Here is a 22,898-nt window from a genome sequence, read left to right as displayed (position 1 = left end):
GAGTAAAGAGATAATATTATACTTTCATTTTATTTAATCTTAATAGGATATTAATCTGTTGAAATTTGAGATAAGACTAATTCTGGAGGGTTTCTTTCCATTTTTTTTAGAACAATATCCTACTGGATAGTTCAGAGTTCTACTACAAGATACTTTGATTTTTTTAAACTCAGATCTATATTATATATTTTAAAATGGCTCTTTTTCTCAAAAACAAACAAACAAACAAAAATAAGAGAGAAAGAGAGGATGAAGATACTTCATGAACATAACTAAAGACACAATAAAAAATAGTTTTATGTTGGTAGTCAATATCAAAAAATTGCAAATTGAATTAATGCTACATGCTTTTCAGAGATGACACTAAATAACTCCCTGGAAAAGGGTTTCTGAAAATAAGTGAGGCTACTGATAAGTGATGTTTCTCAATGACTTAAGGGCAAACATCCTAGGTTACAAAATCTAAAAATGACTTGATGGAGTCAGTGTTTTAGAAAAAAGTGGGTTAAAACTTAGAGTATATTATCTTAGTCAAAGAGACTTGGATTGTAATACTTCATTTAGTAGCTGAGTGAACTTGACCAAATTACCTTTGAAACTAGGATTTCCCACCTGTAAAAGGGAAATTAAAACTGTCTCAAAGGACTTTTGCAGATGGTAAATGAGATAAAACATGCAAAACATCTAATAACTAGCATATAGTTAGGATTCAATCAACTACTTACTATTGTCTGTCCACAGTGGAATTAGAAAACTTTGCAGTAACTCCCATAAGGTCACTGTCGTTGTTAAGTTGCTATGTTGTGTCCAACTCTTTGCAAACCAGTAGACTGTAGCACATCATGCTCATCTATTCTCCACTATCTCCTGGAGTTTGCTCAAATTTGTATGATGTTATCTAACCGTCTCATAAGGAGTTCTCTCTAAAATGATTTGGAGATGAAAAATTTTAATCATGAAGGTTGTTTATTGTTTTAATGATTAGAACATATTTTAAAGCAATATTTATTTAAAATGAGAAAATACGATTCTGTCATGGAAGATGGAGAGACAAGTTCTAAAAGATTAAGGAATAGGAAATCACTAAGTAACACAATATCTAAAGTTTTTGGCTTAATGACTTAGTGTAACATAGTAAGCACTATGTTAATGACTGCACTTCCTTCCATTTTTGGAATTGTGGTTTTAACATAGGATCTTGATAGAGTGTAGTGCCGAGATTTTTTATTCTTAAGCCTTCTGGTTTTGTTTGGACTTACTCTAGAGATCATTATTTAAGCTGATTTATGTATGATTTAGCAAAAAGTATCTAAAATCCCTTAACAAATTGAAGTCATGTTGTCATCAGACTCATGCTAGGTTATATAGTTTAACAAAGTTTGTTTTCCATAGCAGAGACTTAATGAACTATTTCAAGGAAGACGTTTATCTGCTTTAATGAGGAGAGAAAACTTTTTGAAGAAAGGTATCTTACTCTAATGACAGAAGAATAGTATTTAGCTAGTTTGATACTTATAACCTAGAAAATAATAATTTGGTGTAAAATTCCTTTTATATCTATCAGACTGATGCATATTTGATTATTTCATTTTTAGAATTACTTACATAGATAAGTAAGTGGATAACTGATAGAGTGATAGTAAATGAAACTATTATTTCCAGGTCACTGCACTTTCATCAATACATTCTAAAATAGTTTTTTAAAATTGATATTTATTAGTCAGAATGTGCTAAGACTCAATTCAATTATATCTAGCAACAAGCAGATTGATTAAAGTGAAAATGATTTTCATTTACAAATGCATATATTTGGAGTCCGAAACAGTAAATTATGTCATGATGGTATAATTTGATTTACTAGTTTCATTCCATTAAGATGCATGATACTCAGTTCATTAAAAATGAAAATATGTACAGTTTATAATTTTACAAGAGAACACTACTATTGGTTAATAGCTTAAGATATATAACTTTATTTTTCTTTTTCTCATTTTAAAATTAAATTTACCTTTTTTTCACATAGAATAGATTTGAAACTAAGCCACTAATACTTCAGACACAGTTTTCTGTGTTTTGTTACTGCATTTAAAAAGGCATTAGGACAAATAAATTATGCAAATTCAAGTTTTGTTTATTGTTAAGATTTAGAGTAAAAGGAGTTTCAACAATATGTTCCAAGGAATTTTCATTTCTTTCCAGAATATCTTGAAAACAGGTAAACAGAAGTCATTTAATTTCCATCCTAAAAGCATATCTTCCTTTTCCAGGTCATGTAAAATTTTGCACAAGAATTTTAAGTACTCTTTAATCTTTTTTTGCCATGATATTCTGAATTTTTTTTGCTTTACTAATCATATATTATAGCAATTAAATATTTTTCTCTTTTAAATGATACTTTATGAGAAACATTCCTTAAATAATTCAATTTATGTAATTAATATTTCCAAATATGAACATTTAAATGTTCTGTTGCCACAAAGATATTTTTGCAAAAGTATTTTCACATCATTAAATTTCCTAAATTTAATATCACAGTTGAATAGTGATCCGTAATTGGGTTAATTTAAAATTAATTCAATTTAGAAGCAACTTCTCATCACAAGAAAAAAGTAGTCTACTTTGGTTGGTCTATTAAGGTAATTAATATTTTTTTTCCTTCCATGTAGTGTTGTATTTGGGCAAACTAGAAATTCAATGGCTCAAATATTTTATTATAGTCCAAGTTGACTTTTCCCTTTTTGTACTGGGAATTTTTTGTTTATCATAAAATCTAGAAGTCTAAATTTATGCTAATTAGCATGCAAATATATTTGAGTTTCAAACATGAGAAACAGCTGACTTGTCTCATACTGTAAAGCATGGAATATTGACTCTAATAAGATGGTTTGAATCAGCTTGAAAGATGAGTTTGGCATATAGATGCCACCTTAAATGTGTATCACTAGAGATTAATGAAAATACTTCATTTTAGTAGTGAAAATGTGGAAAAAGTCCATTATGCAAGAAATATTCTTTTCAATTTTAAATATTTCATTCATGATATTTTCCTAGAAAATAATGTAGCATTTACAAAAGCGAGAAACTATGATCTCTATTTCTATCTACCTATGCATTCATCCATCCATCCATTCACCCATCTATATGTCATCTGTCTCTCTATTTATTAGCCACTTCATCTCAAATTCAATAAGACTTTATTTGGCAATTTACTAAGAAAATTGTTTCAAAATATTTGTGTCTAGCACTCTAGTTTATTTATAATTTGTCTGTTTAGTCCTCGTAAAATTTTATACAGGCTTTATATTCGTATATGCCATTAGGTACAAAGTTCACCTTGAAAACCTGGAAAATAAATGTGTGAAGATTCCATAGATTAAGCTGGTAATTATGCACAGGGGTACATGCATAGACGTAATATGAGAGAAATAACAGAGTTATTTCTTTTTTTATAGGGGTAAAATTGCTTTACAAAGTATTGTTGGTGTCTCCTGTCCAGGGAAGTGAATCAGCTCTCACGCATACATATATCGTCTCCCTCTTGAACCCCCTCCCGCAGCCCCCCGCCCAATCCCACTCCGCTCGGTCCCTGTCGAGCGCTGAGCTGAGCTCCCTGCTGTAGACAGCATGTCCCCTCCAGCTCTCTGTCTTACACCTGGTACTGTATATATGTCAGTCCCAATCTCCCAATTCATCCTGCCTCCCTCCCTTCCCCACCCTGTGTCCACAGATCTGCTTTCTACGTCCACATCTCTACCTGAACATGCACGTTGACTTGTAACCCTTACTAGTGCATATGAGATACTGGGAGACACTGGAAAGGCTGCTGCTGCATTCTGATTCCCATCTTAACCATCTTGCAGGTTTAGAAACATTTTAAACTCTTTTTTGGGATATCACTATTACCCCCCGTGATGAGAGGTGCTAATATCATATAACCGTGAAGATATCATACAACTACAAAGATCTACTTTACACACACACAGACACACATGTATACAATGCTGATTTGTGCACCTGGCCAGTTGTACATTTTATGCTGTTGTTTCATTTTCACTTGCCAACCTCTGTGCTAAAACTGTTGTGGGTATTTCACTGCCTTGTCTAAGCCTCACATTTGCTGAATAAGAGGCACTGACACACAGATTTTCATTTTCTGGCCAGCTTGTCCTCTTGTTGGCCATCAACAATGATGCTTCCCCGCAATCCACAGTAACTGAGTTGCCTGAATATTTGCCTCAGAATGTCTGTGTGACAACTGAAAGAAAGTGAACATGTTGACAAATGTTCAAGAGTGTCAATCAGGAGAGTGATAATTGAAGATGCTGAAAGGTTGTGAGAAGATGTCAGTGCCTGAGGGGAAAAAGACCTGATGGTCAATGAGATGTGGTCTGAAATGTGGTGTCACTTGAAATACAAGTCCTTTCTCTAACAAAGAACTCAGTGATGTAAATGTACAGATATGAAGGTTTACATTTCCAGGAGGGAGGCTTCAAGAGAGATAAATTCAACTGCTCAGCTGTATCTGACTCTTCGCAACCCCATGGACGGTAGCCCACCAGGCTCCTCGGTCCATGGAATTTTCCAGGCAAGAATACTGGAGTGGGTTGCCATTTCATACAAGACAGAAAATATCACACAGTAAATTCAAAATAAAAAGCTTGGCACAATTCTATGGCTTTCCTACAGTTCTATGGTTTTCCTATGAATTTCTGTAAATTGGTTTATATTTTAAATCCCTCATAGATAACAGAGTGCAGAATGGATGTTTCCAAATATCTGTTGATTTAATGAATGAAAACGAAGGGATAAATATACATGTCACCTGGACAGAAGACTTGGGTAGAGTACTCAGACAGCATGATTTAAGTGATCAGATTTTAACATGAGAACGAATGCATATAATTCATTTGCAAAGCAATTCAAATGAAAGGATAGCAGTTCACAAATTAATAACTAGTCATGCAATTAGGGAAACATAATGATTGAAAAGGAGGTGCTAGCATTAATGTAATTCTTTAAGTCACTGCATTTAAAATTAATTTTGAACAGGACTCTAAATACTTAGTGAACACATAGTTGAAGGGACCTATTTTAGAATTTTTAAAAAGAGTGAGGTGACACCCCAAATGTGAATAAGTTGGAAATGTAGGAATAAGTCATATTGAACAAGATTCAGAAAGAATAAAATAATAAAATGGGCCAAACATGAAGGAAATATTTTTAGAAATTCATGTGTAAATATTTCCTTAGTAAATATGTTACCTGAATGTTTAATATCAGAAACTCATAAGTATGCTTCAGAATGCTAGATCATAAAATGTATATTTAGTCCTGCTCACATGATATCCATGTTATTTTTAGAGACACATTTCAAAATAATTTTATGGGTAGGTTCGTACACCAAACTATTCCTGCCTGACTTGTTTTGATTTGGGGGGAGAGAAAATTAAAACAGATAAGCAGCACCCTTTATAAAATGGTGTCTTATCCAGACTAGCTTGTTATTCTCTCTGTTGCTCTCTTATCTTTATTATTCAGTATTCAAGTCACCATATTTGCAAAACCTCAAATAGAGTTTCTGATTTATATTGCTTGCTGCATTGATGGCATTTAGCTTTGGGCACTTCTCTGATAATATTTTGTCTTATTTGTCTTCTAATGCGCCCCACGAAACAGCCCACATTAATTAGGGTTATTTACTATTTATCAGCTCTATTACTTGCTGGAACCCAAACTGGGTCCTCCTGAACCGTAATTATTGCTAGCATGACTGCGACTTTCAACTTGTAGTCTTATGGGTACAGTGAGATACAAACACCTGAATTAAAAATCAGCGTTGGAAACAAACACTAAAGCCTGAGAAATCTCAACCCTGGAGATTTCTTTGGAGGCACTGCCAGTTTCCATCCTCTTATTCAAGAGGTGGGATTTCAGAGAAAACAGAGCAGCAGAAAGAGCTGCAATCAAGAAACCTGTAAATATCACATGTGCAGGACATGAAGAACTGGCTAGAATAATTTTCAAGCCAGATTTTTTAATTTATTATTTTAGTGAAAAATATATAGGAAATCTCCATTACAGACCAAAGACTTGATGACACCGAAGAGGTGTTAACAGGTTGGGTTTAAATGGCCTCTTCTATATAGTGTCTTATTTGTGTTTATTACCACATGCACTTTTTATGTAATATAAAATAAATAATATTTTTTATCTTCGGAAACCACTAAAAAGAATACATAGAAGGATAATCTCTGAAAGAGTTGTTAGAAGGTGGTTGCTCTTCTAAACTGTAATTTCTCTTTCGGTCTATGTGTGTCACAGGCCTGTTCGTTTGGCCCGTATGATGTGTAATCCTTTGCTTCACTTGCTGTTGTTCAGTCGCTCAGTTGTGTCCAACCCTTTGCGACCCCGTGGACTGCAGCATGCCAGGCTTCCCTGTCCATCACCAACTCCTGGAGCTTACTCAAACTTAAGTCCATTGAGTCAGTGATGCCATCCAACCATCCTGTCCTCTGTCATCCCCTTCTCCTCCTGCCTTCAATGTTCCCTAGCATCAGAGTCTTTTCTAATGAATCATCTCTTTGCATCATGTGGCCAAAGTATTAGAGCTTCAGCCTCAGCCTCAGTCCTTCTAATGAATATCCAGGACTGATTTACTTTAGTATTGACTGGTTGGATCTCCTTGCCGTCCAAGGGACTCTCAATAGCCTTCTCCAACATGACAGTTCAAAACCATCAATTCTTCAGCACTCAGCTTTCTTTATTGTCCAACTCTTCACTTGTAGTATAGACATTTCTGAAGACATACATAAATTTGCTTAAAAAAAAATGGGTTTTAAAGTTCTCCAGTACCCTACTGGAGCTTTGCCAGTGGCTCAGCAGTAAAAACTCTGCCTTCAATACAGAAGACACAAGATATGCTGGTTCAGTCCACAGGTCTGGAAAATCCCCTGGAGGAGGCTGTGACCACCCACTCCAGTATTCTTGCCTGGAGAATCCCATGGACAGAGGAGCCTGGTGGACTACAGCCCGTAGGATTGCAAATAATTGAACATGACTGAAGCGACTGAGCATGCACGTTGCACTTTAAATTTTTAAATTAGAGAACTAGATTCTTCTTTTTCATTCAAAAAGTATTTGTATGAAGTTAACACTTATTAGCCATATTTTTCATAATTTTTTTATATTTTAAAAAATTTATTCTTTGCAGAGAGAAATGTATTTTATGTTACCAACATAATTAATATTTTACTTTATGTTATTCTTTCCTCTGACTCAATACTTAGTTTTTAACTGTTTGAGCAAGCAAAATTTTCTACATATCTTTTGTTTTTACATTAAGTTTACTAAGTCATCTATTTATTTATATTGGGGTCTATAAAACCAATGGAACTGGGAAGAGACTTGTCAAAGTCACAGAATAGTTATGTTTCCCTTAGTTTATCATTGTTATTATAACAGGATTCTGGCTTATGTATTTTGTTGTCATTCTACTTATTACAGAAACATGCATGAGAGATTACTCATTGTGGACTGGACATTTTGTCAATTTGAACCAACCCCGTTCCTTGGTCAGAGACTTTTCCTTAAATCCCTTTTTGTCCACCATTGATTTGCCACAAAAGGCATTGTTTCTGTATCCATATTGTTGTCTGGGCTTTTTTGAAAATTTCACATTAAATTTTATTTTAGATGGACTTCTCTGGTAGCTCAGCTGGTAAAGAATCCGCAACCTATGCAGGAGATCCCGGGTTGATTCCTGGGTCAGGAAGATCTGCTGGAGAAGGGATAGGCTACCCACTCTGGTATTCTGACCTGGAGAATTCCATAGTCTGTATAGTCCATGGGGTCACAAAAAGTCGAATGTGAATGGTGTCTCTTTAAAGTAGTATCTATTTGTGTTTTAATTAATATCTTTAATTAATCTGAGTATGCATTATGGTTTAATCAATTTCTAATTATTCTCAGAAGGGATGGATTTGGTTTTCTGCTTGTTCAGTCATGTTGACTATTTTACACTCTTCGGATGTGTATTTCTGCATTTTTGTAAAGTGATATTTTTTCAAAGAAAGAGTTGCTGTTGGGGCAGATTCAAATCCTGGTGACTAGGTACTGAGGTAGAGAAAATAAATTCACTCAAATAATTGGACTTTATTAAAAAAAAGAATCAATATGAAGGAATGATTTAGAAAAGTATTTATAAACATGGAGATAGACTTAAAATTAACCCGGGTGGATGTCTTTTCAAAGCAGCGTTCAATTAGTAATTCATGATGATGTGTAAAATTGCCCAGAGTGTTAAGAGAATATGTTCTGGCATGCAGCTATACCTGGAGATGTAATTTACAGGTGGATAAGGACAGGAAAAGTTCAGTTTTTATTCCAATCCAAAGAAAGGTAATGCCAAAGAATGCTCAAACAACCGCACAATTGCACTCATCTCACACACTAGTAAAGTAATGCTCAAAATTCTCCAAGCCAGCTTCAGCAATACATGAACTATGAACTTCCAGATGTTCAAGCTGGTTTTAGAAAAGGCAGAGGAACCATATTGCCAACATCCACTGGATCATCGAAAAAGCAAGAGAGTTCCAGATAAAACATCTATTTCTGCTTTATTGACTATGTCAAAGACTTTGACTTTGTGGATCACAATAAACTGTGGAAAATTTTGAAAGAGATGGGAATACCAGACCACTTGATCTGTCTCTTTGGAAACCTGTATGCAGGTCAGGAAGCAAAAGTTAGAACTGGACATGGAAAAGGCTGGTTCCAAATAGGATAAGGAGTACGACAAGGCTGTCTATTGTCACCCTGCTTATTTAACTTATATGCAGAGTACATCATGAGAAATGCTGGACTGGAAGAAGTACAGGCTGGAATCAAGATTGCCAGGAAAAATATCAATAACCTTGGATATGCAGATGACACTACCCTTATGGCAGAAAGTGAAGAAGAACTAAAGAGCCTCTTGATGAAAGTGAAAGAGGAGAGTGAAAAATTTGGCTTAAAGCTCAACATTCAGAAAACTAAGATCATGGCATCCCATCATTTCATGGAAAATAGATGGGAAAACAGTGGAAACAGTGGTTGACTTTATTTTTGGGGGCTCCAAAACCACTTCAGATGGTGATTGCAGCCATGAAATTAAAATGTGCTTACTCCTTGGAAAGAAAGTTATGACCAACCTAGACAGCATATTAAAATGCAGATACATTACTTTGTCAACAAATGTCCGTCTAGTCAAGGCTATGTTTTTTTCCATTGGTCATGTGTGGATGTGAGAGTTGGACTATAAAGAAAGCTGAGTGCTGAAGAATTGATGTTTTTGAATTGTGGTGTTGGAGAAGATTCTTGAGAGTCCCTTGGACAGGGCAAGGAGATCCAATCAGTCCATCCTAAGGGAGATCAGTCCTGGGTGTTCATTGGAAGGACTGATATTGAAGCTGAAACTCCAATACTTTGGCCACCTGATGTGGAGAGGTGACTCATTTGAAAAGACCCTGATGCTGGGAAAGATTGAAGGCGGGAGGAGAAGGGGATGACAGAGAATGAGATGGTTGGATGGCATCACTGACTCAATGGACATGAGTTTGGGTAAACTCCTGGAGTTGGTGATGGACAGGGAGGCCTGGCGTGCTGCGCTTCATGGGGGTGCAAAGAGTTGGACACGACTGAATGACTGAGCCTGCACACCAATGTTTCCTGTGAGGGATTCAGAAAGCGGTGCCTAGTTCTGAACGCGGTATTTTCTGGAAGCAGAGGGAATTCTGATACTGTGTACCATAGATGTTTTATCTAGGGAGAATGTGTATTTGGGTTGGCTAGGATCGTCATTGGTTAAAAAAGACAGGCAGCAGCATCCAGGCTAGTCCTCACTGAGCAAATGTGAGGTTTGCTCAGTCGTGGTGGTGGTGGTGGGGTTGGTGTGCCCTTACCCTGGGGCAAACAAGCTTGCAGTTTTGCTCAATTGTGTACTATCTGTGTTCAGTTGGGAACACCTTGTTCTGGCTGCATGCAGTGCTGTTTTTAATTTTTTTTTTTTTTAATCTGCTCCACCCTGATCAGCTTGGCCAGGGTCTTATTTTGATCAGGGAGTGGAAGTAGCATGTGTCTGTTGTAGGACAAGCTCTAAGACCACTATGTTTGCTGCCCCATTGCTCTTTCAGCCCTGCTCTGAAACCCATATTGCTGATGGGGGCTGTTCCTCTAGGCTGAGCCATGGCACGCAGACAGCACAGACAGTCATGGCTCACGTCTAAGAATGTGTAAATGTACACGCAACCAGTCTTGGCTCAAGTGATCTCCTGAGATGGAAGCGTTGTTTGCTTCCGTAATATTACCAAGCCTGAGCTGTATGATATATAAAGTTACCAGAGCAAGTTCTTGTTCACTAATAACCATTCCAAGAAAAATTGCCTAATTTACATTTTCTGTTACCTTCAACATAATTGTAAGCTAGCAAGCTCATTTGTCGGTATACTGATTACAGATTCATCTCTCATGCATGGAATCTGTAAATAATACATAACACTAGATTTTTAGCATTTTAATTTATAATGATAAACATCACATGGAGAGATTATTCTCCCAAGTACATGGGTCATTTACAGAGAAATATCATTGCTGAGATGCCAAGACTCCAAGTCCTTATGATCTGTGGGTACTGTTTTTATAAGCTAATCTACAAGGGGAGATAAACCATGATGAAAAAAACTGCTTAGAAAACATGGAGTCATTATACAGAGTTTTAGGTAAATCAAATGCGTTGGGTGAAGATGCAGTCATCTTTAATATTGAATAACTTCAGCAGGTGTGAACTACTCAAAAACTGGTCATCTCTCCCCTGGACCACTCATGATTGGGGTATTCCCTTAGCATCTCCACTGATATTGGATAGCATGATGTGACACAAATTCTCAACTATTTATTCATACGTTTGAATATGTGCATGAAAATCTGGGGTTCCAGTCCTATCTTTCCCATTCAGCACACTGATGGTAAAATACGTATTTACACGCTATTAGAAGCATACTTTCCTAATGTTTTCCTATATGAGTCGCTAATTTTCTTAATGGAGGCATTAAATTCTCCTAAAATGATTACATATTTGTCATCACCTCCTTCTTTTGTACATCCATAACGTACATCTCCTGGGACTACTGAACATGGATTCTTTGTGAAATGAAGCTTTTCATTCAGGCTGTTAAAAAAAAAAAATGGTACCACCCGAGCAGATGGAACATCAGTAATTTAGTACTAATCAGCTCAACCGGATTTTACAGGATTTCTGCCTTTAATGTTCTGTGCCTTCATTGTGTATGATTTACATCTAAGCCGAGAGGAGCTTCAAAGACTGGCAGCTATCAATAGCTGACTGATGCTATCTAGCCCGTCATTAATTCTTCCATTGCCAGTGTGTGTTTGGATCAGGTGACCAGGGAGAGCTATAGAAAAGAGCACACTTGTAAATGGATTTTCCCTTATATGATCCAGATTAAGATTTAGTAGAAAAAAGTGGCATCCTATATGTGTTTCAGACCACCAAGTGACCTCACCTTTATCCCGTCAGCCACAAAGGAGCAGCGAGACAGAAAAGCGTAGAATGCTGACAGAGTCAGTTTCATCCAGAAAGAAGGTACTAGAACTTCAAAGACTGGCTCAGGCATGGTTAAGTATCTGTTAATTTAGGCATCCATACAACAGCTAAAGTTTCACATGGTAAAGAATTGGTTTTGTTTCAACAGTTTTTGAAAAATTAGTTAACCAAAGGAAGTCATCAGAAAATAGCTAACACTAAGTGCTTAGCTTTGGGGAAAATAGCTGTTTTATTATTTATTTTTTCAGAGCTTCATTTCAAGATGTTGTATCCCCCTGTGTGATTCCGTGAAGCAGATGCTCAATAGTTTATCCAGTTTCTTTTAAATGCCTGAATTGAAACATTTTATCCACCCTAAACTTCTCTAATTTCCTTTCAACTCTAAAAGTGGAATTTGCATTAAGTAGAATCCCAGATGAATTTAGATCCTGTGATCTAATGCCATGCTGCTTTTGTTTAATTTAGCCACTTGTCTTAAAGGCAGGAGAGAAGCCTTTAAGATGCTGATTCATAAACGTTTAGAAGCATAGAGCTTTAATTTTTTTCACTTTAGCAAGTCTTCTCTAAAGGGAAACTGAGTTGAATTACTTCTAAAATACCAGCGATAGCTATAACTTGGTAATCTGATATCAGCCTGATAAATAGAGATAAGCCAGTTGGATGTTGGATGGAACAGAATTAATTTTAGAGCTAAAGCCATTGGAAGAAGAAGTGAAGTCGCTCAGTCGTGTCTGACTCTTTGCGACCCTGTGGACTGTAGCCCACCAGGTTCCTCTGTCCATGGGATTCTCCAGGCAAGAATACTGGAGTGGGTTGCCATTTCCTTCTCCAGACACTGGAGGAAGTGGCAATTATCTCAGGAAATATCGGTTGTTTTACAAGAATGGGAATAAACATGGCACGTGCAAACTGCTTAGAAAAGCCTTTTTTTGCATGACTTTTCACTGCTTATTTGATGCTCATACCTACATTCCCATCAAGCTCCAAGATTCAGCCCCCTTTTGAATCATATGTGTATCCATGCATAATTGGATGCCCAAGTGTAGCCCTAGCATTTCTTAAGAAACAACTGCCAGGAAAACAAAAGTATTCTTGCCTTGCTTGGGAGTGATAAAGGCAGGGGGAAAGGAATTCACAGAATCTATTAAACTTGCTTTGTCTTTTACAATGAGCGTGCTGAAATAACCCACATTTCACTGCAGTCATCCACAGGTCACTGCCCGGTTGAGGTTAAGGTGCTGTCCTATGTGTACTGAGGTCAGAAAAACAGGATTGATTTTTAATAAGTTCTGAGACCATCTCCACTCAAATACAAATGAAACATACTTGAGTACTACATATAAGTGTGTTTTCAAACATTTTAATATAACAACCTCAAACATGTATAACAATAAAAGTCTAGTATAATGAATCCAGGGAATTCCCAGGTGACACAGTGGTTTAAGATCCACCTGCCAATGCAGGAGACACAGGTTCGAGCCCTGGGTCATGAAGATCCCCTGGAGAAGGAAATGGCAACTCACTCTAGTGTTCTTTCCTGGGAAACCCCATGGACCTGGGAAACTACACAATCTGCATCAAATATTATAAACTCCTATTCAGTATCATTTCATCTATATTGCCATCTACTCACTGGGAACCCATATGCATTTTATATAAATTTTAAACTTTAAAAATCACATAACTTTTTTTTAGAAAGAAAAAAAGCCGCTCAAATTAAACTATTGCTTAGATACACACTAGATGTATGTAATCCAGTGGAATGTTAGGGGGGTGTCTGTCTTCAAATATATATGGCATAAAGATCTCAGACTCTATCTTATCCTATTTGGCCCTAGTACTTTACCTGTCAGCATCTGAATTTTCCTACCTGGAAACTGGGTATAATTATTACTCAAGAGGATTAGATTTTAAATGACAACAAGCCAACTCAAACTTACGTAATGAAAAAGGAATGCATCTTGTCAAGGGAATGTCTGAAGTAGCTTGAAGTAGGGACACAATGTATCACTAGAAAACGGAATTTGTCCGTGAGTGTGTGCTAAGTCGTTTCATCTGTGTTTGACTGTGTCATCCTATAGACTGCAGCCCGCTAGGCTCCTCTGTCCATGGGATGCTCCAGGCAAGAATACTGCAGTGGGCTGCCATGATTTCCTTCAGGGGATCTTCCCAACTCGGGGTTGCAAACTGTGTCTCCTGATTGAAGGCAGATTCTTTCTCGCTGAGGCATCGGGGAAGCCTCTGTGTTTGTCCACCTCAGCTCCATGTAAGCCCCATCACTGAAGAAGTACCATCTACTGAGCAGGCTCCTGGAGCACCAGGGTTGCATCCTCTTCCTCAAGCCCAACGTTCTGCTGATCCCTAAGAGGGTATGCAAAAGCTTGGTTCTGGATCCCATTGATCCACATGAGATGCACAGCCCTGGACCAATCCTTTGGCTGAGAGATTTACTGACTAACTTGGTGGCTCAGACAGTAAAGAATCTGCCTGCAATGCAGGAGACCCGGGTTCGATCCCTGGGTTGGGAAGATCCCCTGGAGAAAGAAATGGCAACCCTCTCCAGTATTTTTGTCTGGAAAATCCCATGCACAGAGGAGCCTGGTGGGTCCTTGGGAAGCCACGTTCCTTGGGGTCACAAAGAGCCGGACACGACTGAGTGACTAACAAGACAGATACTGAGGCCACCTTGCAAATGGAGATTGGGTGACGTCTTCCAACCACAAGGACCAAGCGGTAGGGAGCTGGCTGCTCTTAATTAGGAAAAAAAATAGAGTGCTGTCATGAGACAGAGGAGGAACAAGTGCTGGGCAATAGAATAACGACTGGCCACATCAGACAAAAGATCCCTGTTGACTTAGCATTGTCTCATTATTCTATCAGGTGCTCTCAGCCCACATTTGTGTTTTCATCATGCTCGGGCATTGTGGATGCAGAGGCCGTGTAGCAGCCCCTCTCACCAGCGGTGCTATGTATTTTTTTACCTCCGCCCCAATGGTTGTGGAAGACAGATTCATTCTGTTCACATTCTCCTAAAGAAAGGCTCACTGCCCAGGTGCAAAGGAAGTGATTACCTGACCAACTCCGACTGTAAATTCTTTCAGAGGCCACTTCAGTTTCTTAACCAATGTCAAACTATTCTCCATGTGGTTGCTGGTCAGTGTTATTTAGAATTGCTGAAAGTCCAGGTATATGATTAGAGAATACTGAAGCTTGCATACATTCATGCATTTGATATTCTAAGTATGAGCAGTGAAAGAACAAAAATTAGAAATATCCTTAAGATTGTTGTAGAAATTATTAAAGAAATGAAACCCTCAGGTCAGGTAATAAAAGTCAGAAGAAAAGCAAAGGACAGTCACTGCAGTAAAGTACATTAAAAATCTATAAGATTGGATATAGTGTTTTTGTCTACTAATTATGACTCATGTATTGGCGGTCATCCAGATAGAGTGTAGGAGACAATTACATAAGATTGAGAGGCACCTGGAGCTTTGTAAAAGTCAGTGGCATATATGTTTTAAGAGTAAAATTGGTAAGTAAAACGGATGCCAAAGAAGAGTTTTTGTAGGATAAATACTGAATTTAAAAGCCTGCGGTGAAAAGCTTTGAAAACAGCATTGCCATGAACCCTCATTGGAAATATAGATAATATGAGAAAATGAGCAGGTTTAACCCAAAGAGGCAACAATAGGAGCTGCAGACTGAAGGGAGGTAATTAAGTCAGTGGGGAGAAGGAAATTCATGAAGGAAACTAAGAAATAGAACTAAGAAAAAAAATGAAAATATGTGGTAAGAATATCAGCTGTAACGTTTGAGTCCATGCAAAAGAATGACAGAATGGAATAGAAAACAATAAAGCCGGGGGGAAAAGTTTTAAATTTTACCCAAAGCCGTCAAGGATAGAAGCATGGTTAGAACTACTTGGATTTGTGATTCCAGATGGAATCTTGATGCTAGCTTGCTTCCCGATCAGAACTGCGTGCACTGATGTCATTTCTCACCTATGTTTTCCAACATCTTTGTCACTCTTGAGGCCAGGGTTTACTACCTATCTGTGCATTATTAGGCAATCAGCAAGCCTTAACTGGTACTTCCCAGTATCGGGTGCTTTCTAGGTTGAGAATATGGCATGCTTTTGCTTCTGCTTCAAGAATTTTACACTATCTTATGGGAGATAAGCAAGTAAATAAGCTAGGAATTGTGGGCATGCAGAGTGCTACAACTGGAAAAATATAATATGCTAGAGGAACACAGAGGAGGACCTACAAACCCAATCATGGGCAGTCCACAAAGACTGCCCTTGGAACTAAGTCTGTAGGAGTTTTGAAGGGTAAGTAGGATCCATCGAAGCCAGTGAACAGAATCTCTGGATTAGAGAAAGCAGTTTTATATATTTTTGGAATTTTACACAGTGAGAGACGTGCACAATGCCTCAGAGATGAACGTGGCATCCTAGGGAATTTTAAGTAGTCAATGTGGCTGGAGTCCTTGTGCAAATAGGAAGGTGAAGACAAGTCTTTGGGGGAGATGGATAAACAAAAGGAGCTCATGGAGGTCTTGTTTCCCAGGAGAAAGAATTTGAACTTTATTCTGCAGAAAAGAGCTATTAAGCAAGGGAAGGGAATAATAGGGTTTGATTTTTTACTCTGAACATTGTGAAGAGATCACTGGACAGAGTGATAGATAAAAAAAAAGATTGATTTAAGAGGTATTGTCAGGTTTCTCGTACATTCGGAAAAAGGTTGTCAGTGTACTAGAGCATTTGCCGTGTTTATGAACTAAGAAGAGACAAATACAAGCCGTGTGTAACCTCAAAAATATTTCTTTTAGGAATATTGACAGTGCAAAGCCAATTTCAGAAGAAAATAAGCATGGGAAAATAAAACAGAGGCTTATAAAATGCATTATTTAACATTGTAATAATTCACTGTGTCATTCCTGAATTTTTTTCCAAAATTTGTTAGGAAATCCAGTATAGAAGCAAATATCAAGTTCTCAAATATTTTTTATTTTTGTTTCAATCATAATGAAATCTAACAACTTTGAATAATATTGTTAGTTTCATTAGCAGTATATAACTATTTAATAAACAGTAAATATATGCACACACATATATTAATATACCTGTGTACGTCTTGTATATGTGCAGATATATATGATACAGATAGATATGTCAAGTTTTAAAATATTTGTTTCTGGTAGACTTTAAAATTACTGTTATGACAAATAGAACATTAACATCAATTCTGTATTGGTAAAGTTAAATAATTTTAATTGTTTAAATTAGAATGAAAGTTCTTTCCCCCAAACACTTTTAATAGCCATAAAGTTTAAACAGCTATTTTCTTAGTATCGTTTCAGCACTCTCTAAACAATAAGACAATCTAAGCTGACATCAAATGATATTATAGTTACATTTACTGAAGGCTTAATTTGTGCTAACCACTCAGTTAACCAAACGATTTAATCTTTTAGCCCTTATCTCAAACCCATTCATGATGTACATAATAGCAATACATCACAGATCTTAGTTACTCATTTTTTCTTTCATTAAAGTATATTTATTGACCAACACCATGTACTATTGAAGTAAATGTATAAAGATTCCCCCATCTACTGGGACATGCCTTCTACCTGGGAGAGACAGAGAGTAAATGATAAAACTAATAAAAAGAAATCCATGATTATATAGGCTATTAGGAAGTGATAAGTTCTGTGGAATTTGATCTACCAAGAAAGCACAGCAGGATGAAAGGAATTGGAATGGTCTGAGGGGACAAGTTTAAAGGGGCAGTATTAAATAATGGGTGAATGTAAACTTCATGGCAAAGGTGATATTCGGGCAAATGGAGATAACAAGGCAGATCTTTAGGAAGAGCATTCCAAACAGAAGAAATTAGGGCTTTTTACTGAGCAATGTGGGGAAGAGTGGGAGGGAGGGATTATGAGAAAGTTCTGAACAGAAAATATGACATACTCTGACGTGTATTAATATTTTTAAAGGATCCTTCTGGTACCGAAGAGAGTATGATGAAAAGAAGAATGGAAACAGAGAGGTTAGTCTACTGAGATAAAATAGAAGTGATATTTCTCAGATACGGTAGAAGAAGAAATGAATGATGATGAGCAAAGATCTGATTCTGGATATATTTCAAAGGCAGAGTTAAATATATTTCCTTTTAGATTGAATGCCAATTGCAAGTTAAGTGGGCAAATGAGGACAGTTCTCTGAGTTTGACCCACGGAATGCTGGAATGGAAGTGCCATCAACATAAATGGGGAACAGTGTGAATAAAACAGGTTCGTGATGTATCAGATATTCAGCCCTGAACATGTTCAGGTTGAGATCAGACATCCAGGAGGAGATATATTTGCCAGTATATACAGTAATCTGAAGTTTGGGGCAGGAGCCCAGGATGATAAATAAATTTGGAAGTATTTATTATATAACTAATGTTTAAAACCTTCAGTTGGAAGAGATCATCAAGGACATGAGTGTAGATAAAGAAGAGATGTCCTGGGGCTCTCAAACAGAAAGTGAGAGGCAGGACAAACCAGCAAAGAAGACTAATGGACATCAAATGAGAAGGAAAGTGAAAAGCAAGAGGAGTAAGACATCCTTGAAATCAAACCAAGAATATACTTTAAGAAAGAAGAATAATCAAATGTACATCGTGTGCTCAGAATTGACCATAGGATTCAACAACTAAGTGGTCACCCATTGCACTGAGGCAAGCAGTTTTGTTGGGATGGAAAATGTCAAAGACTGCTATGTAGTTGTGAGGATGGAGGGGAAGACACTGGAGACAGGAATACAGACAACTAGAAACAAGTGGATTCACAGAAGAGTTCTGGTTACTTTACATTTTAATGAGGGACACACACATGGTCTCTCTGGGTGCGAATGGAAATGTCCATTAAAGAGCAAATTACTGATTTTATTGGAAGAGTGGAGAACTTAAGTCATGTCTAGTATAATGGGAAGGAGTGGCTACCCTCTCCCGTATTCTTGCCTGGAGAATCCCATGGACAGAGGAGCTTGGCAGGCTACAGTCCATGGGGGTCACACAGAATCGAGCACAGCTGAAACCAGTTAGCACACAATAGAAGGAAACAGGGGTCAGTGCAAACGTGGAAGGAGTCCTGAGAGAGGTTGGACTTACAATGGCTCATCCGCAGCAAGATGCAGGATGGCGGAGTGAAGGGATGCACGTGCTGGGAGCTGGGTAGATGTGTGTGACTCTAGTCTGGGCAATGGGTTAAAGGGGAGAGTGGAAAGGGGAACACTATGTTCTGAGATGAGACTAGGGATTAAAGGATTACTTTGGAAAAAGGGCTAGAGTAAATATTCTAGGAACAAGGAAGCAGCGTGATTGCCTGAGAGCATTGAGGGCACACTTAAGGTCTGTTGGTAGGCACTGATAGGGAAGCCACGGGCGGGATGAATTGGGAGACTGGGCTGACGCGTGTACACTATTGATACTGTGTAGAAAATGGACAGCTGCTGGGGGCATGCGATACAGCGCCGGGGACTCTCCTTAAAGCACGGTGGTGACTAGGAAGGGCGGGAAATCCAAAGGGGAAGGAACACATGTGGCAGGATGACTGATTCACTTTGCACTACAGTAGTTGCTAACACAACATTATAAAGCAACTGCATTGCAATAAAAATGTGAAAACGTGAAGCCAGCCACTTACGTGGTATTTCTTTTCTAGCTGCACATGTGTAGTGTGTAGTAGACAGAAGTTTAGAATTAATCAAAGTTTTGCTTTTGCCTAGTGACAAGGAGGGAAAGAGAGGGAGGCTGAAGAAGAGAGAAAGAGTGAGAGAGAGGTGTAACTGAGTAAGTTCATCAAGTTTGTAAGGGAAGGGGTGGTTATAATAAATTATCGGGGATTGAACTCCCGAGTGGCTTTCCCATTGCAGGTGGTAAAAAATCCACCTGTAATGCAGGAGATCTAGGTTTGATCCCTGGGTTGGGAAGATCCCCTGGGGGTGGGTATGGCAACCCACTGCAGTGTTCTTGCCTGGAGAATCCCCATGACAGAGGAGCCTGGCAAGCTGCAGTCCATGGAATCGCACAGAGTCGGCCACGACCGCGGGAATTAATCTGCAGCAGCAGAAGTTGGGTAAGAAAGAGAGAACTGAAACCACGGGAATAATGGAGAGTAAAACTTTGGTAGAATTGATGAACTGGAAATCCTGGTGGAGTCTAAAAGTTGACAAAAATATTGTACAAGACAGAGAGAGCTGGAAAGAAAAGTGAAGGGGACTCTAGACAGGGGTACACAGAATTTACATTGGAGTGGTGGCCTTATTGGTAGTGACAAGGTCAAGCTACAACTGTGAGGGTGCTAGAAATGTAGATGAACTGAAATTTAGATTAGTTCACTTTTACGAAGTGTAGCAGGCTAGTGGTTGTGGTTTAATCGCTCAGTGGTGTCCAACTCTTGCAACCCCATGGACTGTAGCCCACCAGGCTCCTCTGTCCATGGGATTTCCCAGGCAAGAATACTGGAGTAGGTTGCCATTTTCTTCTCCAGGGGATCTTCCAGACCCTGGACTTGAACTCAGGTCTTCTGTATTGCAGGCAAATTCTTTATCCACTAAGTCACCAGGGAAGCTGTAGTGCCAGGATGCAAACCCAGGATGTAGGACCTCAGAGTTCACACAAGACTGCATCCAATTTTCTTTTTTCAAGTTTTTTTTTTTTTTTCTTCTTTAGCTATAGAACAGTATCAACTACATGGTAACCTCCATTTGCCAGTCTATATGCAAATGGAGTATATGCATATGCAGTATATATGCATTTGCTATCAGAAATATGCAACAGACTTTGGATCTAATGAAGGATAGCTTTCCATTTGTTCTGAGAAATACAAAAGAGTTCTTACCCCTGGAGGCCTTTCGATGTATCCTCAGCAGCATCTGTGGCCACAGGAGTAGGGTTGCCAATCAAACTTCATTCCAGAAACACTCAAAGGAGTTTGCAGTGAGGGCTTGACCAGAAGCTGAGCTGCTTTTAGAATTTTACTTTTAACATCACAGTTATTCCTCCAACTTCCAGGAAATGCTCTGCCCTTTCATATCACTCTTGGATATAAAATGGACATCTTTTACTCTTGGAGTTGTTTATTTATGTTTGCATTCTTAATGTGAATTTGTACCATAGGCTGATATTGTTAATTCCTACACTACAAGGGTTGTTTGTATTTAAACTATCTTGTGTTTCTCATAACTCAGTGTGAAAACTGTGTGTCTTAGTAAATTGTTTTGGTAATCATAGTTATTTGCATTCCTTAAGATTAAAATCATTCATGGACTTCCCTGGGGAGCTGGTGGTTAAGAATTCCACTGCAGGGGCAATGGGTTCCATACCTGGTTGAGGAACTAAGATCCCACATGTAAAGTGGCATGGCCAAAATTTTTTTAAAAATTGAAAAAACAGATTTTTTAAAAAAGATTAGCATCATTCTTATGAGAACCAAATGGTAATGCATGATGGAGGAATGGAGAGAAGAAAAAGAGAAAAGGTTTACTCCTAAAAGTGCCATATGACAATACAAATACACTAAAAACAAATCTTTGTAATAATGATTCAAATTAAAATAATGTGATTCTTTTCTTCTAAGTTTTCTGAGTTGAGACTCAGTGCCAAGCCAAATATTAGTGAGTGAAGTAATAAATACCAATCATGTAATCTCTTTTTTTTATCATTTCTGTAACCATGATTTGTGACAACTTTTTACTGTCATAAAGCAAAGAGAAACAAGAACAAAAATCCCTAAGAGATAAAACTTGTTCTATTATCTGCTTCCTAAAGAAGATATTAGTTTAAAGAAGCTCATCATTATTCTTAAAAATTGTTCCCTATTATCTTTAAAGTTTGAAGACAGATTTCTATTAAAATTAATGCTTGAGAATAGCATTTCACTTTGTAAATGTGGGCCTTTTGAGAATATAATTGTTATAGACCTCTAAAAATTTTTATTGATTTTCTTATATTCAGATATATTCCTCACCTCATTTACTGCTATAAAAAGAGAAAGATTTAAAGTTTTAGGGAATACATAAAATTATATTCTATTGCAGAAAATCAGAAAATTTGGCTGAAATTGTTAGGTGCAATCAAGTTTCCACTCTATTCCCAGAATCCAAAGAACATGAAAAAACAGGAAAGATAAAGGGGAATGAAGGAGCCTAAGAGAGGCATTACTTATTATCAAATATGGCCATGAAAGAGAAATTCCAGAAATTATAAGAGAATAATCAAATGGATATAGAGCATATCTTTTTAATTTCCTGGCTATAAAAGCACTGATTCAAAGAGATTGAGGAAAAAAATCCCACTAACTCAGAGACATGAAGATAGATTTGAGCTGAATGACTTGACAAAGAGAAAGTTAATGCTACTGTGCTTGCATTTAGGGGGCAGGGGTCCCAGAGAAAATCCCTGCACAAGAGACTTTGGAAGAAGTGGGAAACCAATATGGTAGACATCTTTATTCAATGAGCAAAAAGGAAAAAAAAAGAAAGGAAGGAGGTGATTTGTGAGAAAATGCTGAAATCCAAACAGGAACAACCCAGAGAATAAAAGCAAAATAAAATACATTAAAAATGATTAATAAAAGGAATAAATATAAGATCAACCTTTAAAACTATGAAATAATAAAGTAAATATAATAATGGTACTAAAATAGCATTTGTTTTCTTAATTTCATTAAAGAGTACATTGTCTATGGTAAACACATAATCATGATCATATGAAATGGCAATAAAATTAATGAAAGAATGCTCACTGTGTCCGACTCTGCAACCCCATGAACTGAAGACTACTAGGCTCCTCTGTCCATGGAATTTTTCAAGCAAGAATACTGGAGTAGGTTGTCATTTCCTTCTTCATGGGATCTTCCCAAACCATGTATCCAGCCAACCTCTCTTCCCTCTCCTGCATTAACAGACAACTTTTTTTTTTTTTTTTTTTTTTTTACCACTGGGCCCCCTGAGAAGTCCTATGAAAGAGAAGGTATGATTTGTGAGTTCACATTATCCTGCAACAAGGAAGAGGAGTTATAGTGTAGAAAAATGACACGTGTGATCCTGAAAAGATGACAACTTTGTTTTATAGGAGAGATTTTTTATGTAACAGAGTGGTGGGGAAATGATTTGGGGCTTGCATAAGGATTGGAGAAGGAAATGGCAACCCACTCCAGTATTCTTGCCTGGAGAATCCCATGGAGGGAGGAACCTCATAGGCTACAGTCGATGGGGTCACAAAGAGTCGGACACGACTGAGTG

The sequence above is a fragment of the Cervus canadensis genome, chromosome 9, assembly GCF_019320065.1.
Source record: "Cervus canadensis isolate Bull #8, Minnesota chromosome 9, ASM1932006v1, whole genome shotgun sequence".
Lineage (NCBI taxonomy): Eukaryota > Metazoa > Chordata > Mammalia > Artiodactyla > Cervidae > Cervus > Cervus canadensis.
Note: the sequence above shows the minus strand (reverse complement) of the source record.